The following is a 7986-nucleotide window of genomic DNA, read 5'->3' as shown; positions in this document are numbered from 1 at the left end:
GGGGAGGTGTTGGGAAAGCAGTCTGAGGTGGCAGAGAATGATTATTTTTAAACTATCATAGTTCTCCTAGTCCTTTTTCCCGGACCCCTAGGCCCTTTCCCAATGGTCATCATTTTCTATAGACTTGGAGGTAGGAGGTAGAGAGATGGCTTTGACCAGGTCTCTGCCCTAGGCCACTCTCACCCTAGAAGTCCCCAGGCAGCACCTATTTTGATACAAACCTGCAAAATTCCGTCAAGTTAACTCCTCTTTCCACTGGCCTCAGGCTCTGCGATTTGCCTGCTAAAGGAAAGGTGATACCCAGACGCGAAAAAGGACCAGACTAGCAGGACTTAGGTACACGTCGACTTCTGGTCACGTGAGATCTACGTCACCAGCGAGCTCGGGTGCCCAATCTCCACTCCGACCTAAAGCGCGGCAGAAGTGCGCCCGCCCCCCTGCCCCCTCCCCCGTTATACATCTGGCCTTGTCCTTCTTTGTTATTGTTGCCTATCCGAAAGGGCAAAATGTTATTCGCCTTTCTGACTACTGGGGAATAGCTGCATCTTTTCTTTCTGGAGCTACTAACTTTTCTACTTCTTTTAAGAATTGTCGCTTCGTGCCTTCAGCTCCCAAGATTAAGAACTCCTCCATCCATCGCCCCTCCTTCAGCCTCCATTTCATATACAGTCTGGTCCTTGGCTGTTGTGTACAAGGTTGGTTTGGCAGGGGTTTGTTAAAACAAAACAAAAAACAACAACAACAACAAAAGAGCCTGGGACAGGAGTGAGATTTTTAAATGTAGTTTTCACTTTGTTCTTAATACTTTTATATTCTCTTTTTTTAAACAAAAGTAACATGTTTTTTTATAGTTGGAAAAAACAAAGACAAAATTAGTTAAATGTATGAACACATGTGCAGTCCTGAGAGTATTTCCTGGCATATTGTAAGTGCTATAAAAGTGCAAGCTATTATTATATTAGGATTTCATTTGGGGAAAATGATTGAAAATTAAAAAAAAAAGAAAGTAATATTTGACTCCAGACCGTTGGTAGTGATATTTGCCAGGAAGCTGTGCTGCCTACAGAATCATCAATTGTCAGGTACATATTATGATCCAAAATTTCCTCATCTGAAAGGTAATAATAACGTATGCCTCATAGAACTGACTTTTGGAAGTTCTAAATGATACTTGGCTCAAAGCCCTTGGCTCATATAGTCTTCAACAGATATTGATTACCTTTCAGCCTCACTTCAGTCTTTAAGTCACAAATTTTCCAATAAAAGTTACATAGTTCTCAGAGGTAACATTTCAAAAATAACAGGAGTAGACATAGGTGTATTTTTTAAAATAAGGTTTGGTGCCTTTTTGTGAGACAGATTAAAGAGGTTAATAGATTATGTGGAAAGAAAAAAAAACCTTCACCTCATGTTGTTTTATTTCACTTACTCTTCTTTCACATTATTCTGTCTTCTGGGAAGCATGTCTATTTGAGTACCAGAAAACCCAAGATATAATGGTTTGGGTCTCCCAGACAGAACACTGGCTTGACAAGATTTGTTAGTCCCAGGCCAGACCTAGAACTGACTGTGTGACCCTTAGTAAGTGTAGAAAGCAAAATGAACTCTCTCATGTCAAACAGAAGCCTGTGTCAAGCAGGGGCCCGGTGTCAAGCAATGACACAAGTATTTAAAGGTACAGCAAGTAGTTAAAGGACATCTCACTGTGACCAGCACCAGCTGATGATGCTACAGAACTGATAAGCGGAATCAGAGGAGGTCTGCAGGGATCAAGACTGATTAAATCCCTTTAAAAAGGGGATTATTTTTTGCAGCAAACTGTCAGACTCTTCAGATATGAGACCACTACTGAAAAGGAGGAACCTCCTTCACATAAGACATGAGGTTCCTTTGGAGGAATTTAAAGGAAAGGGTAGACTGCCAGGCCAACAGGAACTCAGAGAAGGCAATGGCCAGTTAGCACAAAATAATCAGAGAAAGCTTCAAGGAGGAAAAAGACCTTGACATGAGCCTTAGAAGGTACACAGGACCTAAATGGAGGGTGGAAAGGAAAGAAAAGAACAGTCAAACTGAACCTAGACCCTGGGTCTTTACCATCGCCCTGGCCTGTCTCATGCTACCTTGCTGGGTAGAAGTCCACTTGTTCCTCCTTAGGGGGACTTAGGTTAAGTCTTTTGATGGTGGTTATCACCTGAAAGCAGGTTCAATGTAAGCACTTTAAAAAAAATTTTTTTTAATGTTTTTATTTATTTTTTGAGAGAGAGAGAGACATAAAGTGTGAACAGGGGAGGAGCAGAGAGAGAGGGAGACACAGAGTCTGAAGTAGGCTCCAGGCTTTGATCTGTCAGCACAGAGCCGGACTCAGGGCTCGAACTCACAAACCGCAAGATCATGACATGAGCCTAAGCCAGATGCTTACCTGACTGAGCCACCCTGACGCCCCAAGCACTTTTTAACATGTTCTGCACTTAACCCTAAGGAATTTATCACTTATTTTCAGGTCATGGAACCTGAATTGGTCAACCTTTCTGGAAAGTGCATACTTAAGCAATTGCTAAGTATTTAAAATATGCATTCCCTTCAGCCTGTAAACCCATTCTTAACTACTCATCCTAGAAAGTATTTAATGGTAGTCACAATGATTTACAATGCCAAAGTTTATAGATGTGGATTCCTAGCTTCAATCCTTTGACTTGGACTTGAATACAAAGAGAAGCCACAAGTGAAAAACAGCAATGATGGAACAGAAAGAGAGAATTGTTCTAGGCAATAGCAGACATGCACCCAAGCATGTGCATAAACACATTCGCATTCACACACGTGTGTGCACATTCTCATGAGCCAAGCAGTTTTCCACATAATTGTGATAGACGATAAAGAAACAAACTTCATGATATTGTTAAAACAATTCAAACTACACCAATAGTGTATACCATTTAGAAATGAAAATAACCATTATATTATACATACATACAAATTTCATTTGATGAAATTTGGTTAAAAAAGAGGTAAATTTAGAGGTGCCTGGGGGACTCAGTCTGTTCATTAAGCATCCGACTCTTGTTTTGGCTCAGGTCATGATCTCACAGTTTGTGAGATAGAGCCCTGTGTCAGGCTCTACATTGACAGTGAGGATCCTGCTTGGGATTCTCTTCCTCTTTCACTGCCCCTCACCCACTTGTGCTCTCTCTTTTACCCAAAATAAATAAATAAACATTTTTTTTTCAAAAAGTAAATTGAAAGTGGGGTGCCTGCATGGCTAAGTCGGTTAAACATCCGACTTCAGCTCAGGTCATGATCTCACGGTCCGAGAGTTTGAGCCCCATGTCAGGCTTTGTGCTGTCAGTTCAGAGCCTGAAGCCTGCTTCAGATTCTGTGTCTCCCTCTCTCTCTGCCCCTCCCTCACTTGCACTCTGTCTCTATCAAAAAATGAATAAACATTAAAAACTTTTTTTAAAGTAAATTGAAAGTTAACATATGCAAAAAAGAGGTTAGAGAGGGAGGGAGCCAAAGGATAAGAGACTCTTAAAAACTGAGAACAAACTGAGGGTTGAAGGGGGGTGGGAGGGAGGGGAGGGTGGTTGATGGGTATTGAGGAGGGCACCTTTTGGGATGAGCACTGGATGTTGTATGGAGACCAATCTGACAATAAATTTCACATTAAAAAAAAAGAAAGTTAACATATGCAGTACTACATTTCTGTAACAACATACATGTATTTATTTGTGTGCATTCATTTTTTTAAGTTTCTTAATTTATTTTTAGAGAAGAGGAGGGACAGAGAAAAGTAGAGAAGAATCCCAAGCAGGCTCCTGCTGCCAGCACCATGCCAGATGCAGGATTCCAACTCAGGAACTGTGAGATCATGAACTGAGCCAACGTCGAGAGTCAGACGCTTAACCGACTAAGCTGCCCAGGTGCCCTATTTTTGTGCATTTAAAATATAAGCATATAATTAAATTGCACCATAACATAATAAAGTCCACAAAATTAATTACTATAAAATTCCAGGTTATATTATTGAGAGATGCATGAATGACTGATATGAGCCTGTTTAATTAGCTGGATGCACAACTTAAATCCATCAGGGACTCAGTTGTGTTTGGAGACCACCTTGTCACAGTTGTTTACTCAGCAGTGGTGCTTAAATGTCATCCTTTCATTTCTGCCTCTCTCTAGGCCCTATTGCCCATCATATTACAGTAAAACCTTGGGTTGTGAGTAACTTGTAATGCGAATATTCTGCAAGATGAGCAAACATTTCTAATAATATTGAACTTGTTAAAGGAGCAATGTCTTCCAATACAAGTAGTACACAATGCTGAACATCACATGCTCACAACTGAGCCAATGGTTCTTGAAATTCGCTTTGATATATAAGTGCTTTGGATTACAAGCATGTTTCCAGAACGAGTTATACTCACAAACCAAGGTTTTACTATATATCAAAAGCCATGTTATTGTGGGGTCTTACTGTATTTCTATATCATAGTAGAAATGTGAATGAAAATATACTGAACTATTCCCATAGGACATATTTAAGAATGAGTATTTAATATAAAGGCAACTTTTACTTCTTAAGTGTTGCATTTATATGTTGCAGGGAGTATAGCCTGAGTTGCAAAAGATGAGTCCACAAACAAAGTGCAGTTAAGTGAAGGCTCTCATACTCGAGTTGGAATGAGGCCCAGACTCCAGAATGAAGCTTCTTTTTATTAGGATAATTGCTAACGACTACATGCATAAAGTCAGCTAAGCAAGTGTGTTAATCAATCTAATGGTTTACCTCTTCAAGGTTGAATTTCTAGTTAATTGGTTTCTATAACACTAGGAAAGGTCAGGTGTGAAGGAGGATCCAGCCCTGGACAATGTTAATGGCTCTAGGCGTTCCTTATGAGCCTCAGCCCAGCTGTTCAGTTGTGTAAACATGTACTAAGACCTTGAACCTTCTCCAGCCCTTCCCTTTTGAAGTCTTTTCCTTTGATGCTTCTATCCTGCATCTCCCACATTTATATACTTACATTTTATATTTAATAGTCATGTATTAATAATATTTAGAAAAATGAGACAAACCTTTGAAAACATGGAGAAGAAATAAAATATCCTACAAATATAAGTCAACAATATATTTATTGGAATAGAAGTGTTATAAAATGTAACTTGCAGAGGATCTAATTAAAAAAACTAATGTGTGTGTTGGGGTGCCTGGGTCGCTTAGTCAGTTAAGCGTCTGACTTTAGCTCAGGTCATGTACTCACGGTCCGTGAGTTTGAGCCCCGCATCGGGCTCTGTGGTGACAGCTCTGAGCATGGAGCCTGCTTTGCATTCTGTGTCTCCCTCTCTCTCTGCCCCTTCCCCACTCACACTCTTTCTCTCTCTCAAAAATAAACATTAAGAAAATTAAATATATATATATATATATATATATATATATGAAATATTGTGGAACAATATACACCAAAATAGAAGTGGATATGATTGGATGGTTGGTGGGCTTATGGGTAATTTATATACTTTTTTTACATACTTCCTTGTAGATTCTTTTACATTTTCTCACTGGGTATGTGTAACTTCTACAATAAAGAATAGTCCACTAACAGTACAATCTTATAGCACATATTTCACACATGTACTTCTCTAGTGGAGTAGGATCTGATTTAAGACCTCCACTACCTATTTGAGGTGTGGAGTTCTTGCAATGTTTGGATGCATCACATTTGGTTCGCTTGCCCTGTTTGTGCCTGGTATGCATTAAAATGAGGCTCTCCAGGAGCACCTGGGTGGCTCAGTCAGTTACTATTAAGCATTTGACTCTTGATTTCATCTCAGGTCATGATCTCAGGGTTTGTGAGTTCCAGCCCTACATAGGGCTCCCTACTGACAATGCAGAGCCTGCTTGAGATACTCTCTCCCTCTCAAAATAAATATATTTGAAAAAAATAATAAAACAAAACAAAACAAAATAAAATAAGGCTCTCCTTAGCATGCTGTGACTATGCCTTCCTCCAATCTGAGTTTGAGATAGTCAAGCTGTAGTACTAGTCATAAATAGGAAAGGAGGTATCTCTTCCCTAAATTTTACCTGGTGAGAAAACTTTCTTTCTAGGATAATCTTTGCCAGGAAAAGTAATATTGTTGACAATAATATAGTATTTTAAGCAGATTATAAAATAGTTTTAGTTACCGATTCTTTTAAAATTATGCATGAAGAGAAAAAGAAAGGATTATATTTCTGGCTCTGCTTGACAAGGAGCATTTATTTATAGTTCCTTAACCATTTCTTCTAGTGAAAATGCTTTGCTTTTGCAAATAAAGGCAATAAATATTATTACTGAAAAGCAGGTTAAAAAACAATGTGCATAAAATTATCCTAGTTATATTTAAAAATGCATATAGAAGGAAAGAAAACTCTCAAGAATCTACTCTCATTTTATGTATTTGATGACTCTCAAACTTATATTTTATCCACTTATCCATTCAACAAATACTAATTAGGTGCTTACTAGGTATTGTCAACCGAAATCTATATGCCTTTTCCAGACTTTTCTTCTCAATTATCATCCCTGATTGGATGTGTTAGTGCAATTGAGTTACATCTGGCTGAATCCTAAAGTTAGTATATAAAGTAAAATTGCACCCAGTCACATTTACCTTTGAAATATATACATCCCTACTTCATAGAATATTAACATAGGTTACAATGTTAGTGGGGGGAAATCATACAAAAGTATTTAGATTTATTAGTATGTAAGTTTAATGGGTATATGGATTTTCATGTCTATAATTCTTGTACATATTCCAAATTTTGTGCAGTTCACCTAAATTGCATACACAAAACAATGAAATACATAGTTTTAAGATAACTCAGACTTATTATTATTGTATGTCACCATGTTAAAATTAACAGTAATTTATTTAGTAAATTCCTTGTTGTTTAATATTTAGATTGCCACTATTTTTTCTATGTTAAGCCAAGCCATCACTGACATCTTTGCAAAAAATCACTATTATTCCCTACAGAATATTTTCAAAAATTGAAGTTGCTAGATCTAAAAATTTGAAAAATCTTATGAATTTTCGATGTATATTGCCAATTTTCAATGTATATGTACCTTGCTCCTGCAACGTAATTTAACCAATTTAAAAGTGAACTGACAGTCCATGCAAATAACCTCACATAAAATGGATGGTATAATTTCTTTTTTTGTTCTATTACTTAATTTTATTTATTTATTTATTTATTTATTTATAAATTTATATCCAAATTAGTTAGCATATAGTGAAACAATGATTTCAGGAGTAGATTCCTTAGTACTCTTTACCCATTTAGCCCATCCCCCTCTGACAACCCCTCCTGTAACCCTCAGTTTGTTCTCCATATTTATGAGTCTCTTCTGTTTTGTCCCCATCCCTGTTTTTATATTATTTTTGTTTCCCTTCCCTTATGTTCATCTGTTTTGTCTCTTGAAGTCTTCATATGAGTGAAGTCATATGATTTTTGTCTTTCTCTGACTGACTAGTTTCACTTAGCATAATACTCTCCAGTTCCATCCACGTTGTTGCAAATGGGAAGATTTCATTCTTTTTGATTGCTGAGTAATACTCCATTCTCTCTCTACATATATATATATATATATATATATATATATATATATATCACATCTTCTTTATCCACTCATCCATTGTTGGACATTTGAGCTCTTTCCATACTTTGGCTATTGTTGATAGTGCTGCTATAAACATGGGGGTGCATGTGTCCCTTCGAAACAGCACACCTGTATCCCTTGGATAAATACCTAGTAGTGCAATTGCTGGGTCGTAGGGTAGTCGTATTTTTAGTTTTTTGAGGAACCTCCATACTGTTTTCCAGAGTGGCTGCACCAGCTTGCATTCCCACCAGCAATGCAAAAGAGATCCTCTTTCTCCTCGTCCTTGCCAGCATCTGTTGTTGCTTGAGTTGTTAATGTTAGCCATTCTGATAGGTGT

This window comes from Panthera uncia, chromosome X, assembly GCF_023721935.1.
Source record: "Panthera uncia isolate 11264 chromosome X, Puncia_PCG_1.0, whole genome shotgun sequence".
In the NCBI taxonomy this organism is placed as follows: domain Eukaryota; kingdom Metazoa; phylum Chordata; class Mammalia; order Carnivora; family Felidae; genus Panthera; species Panthera uncia.
The sequence above is the reverse complement of the archived record's forward strand: the minus strand, read 5'-3'. Positions refer to the sequence as shown.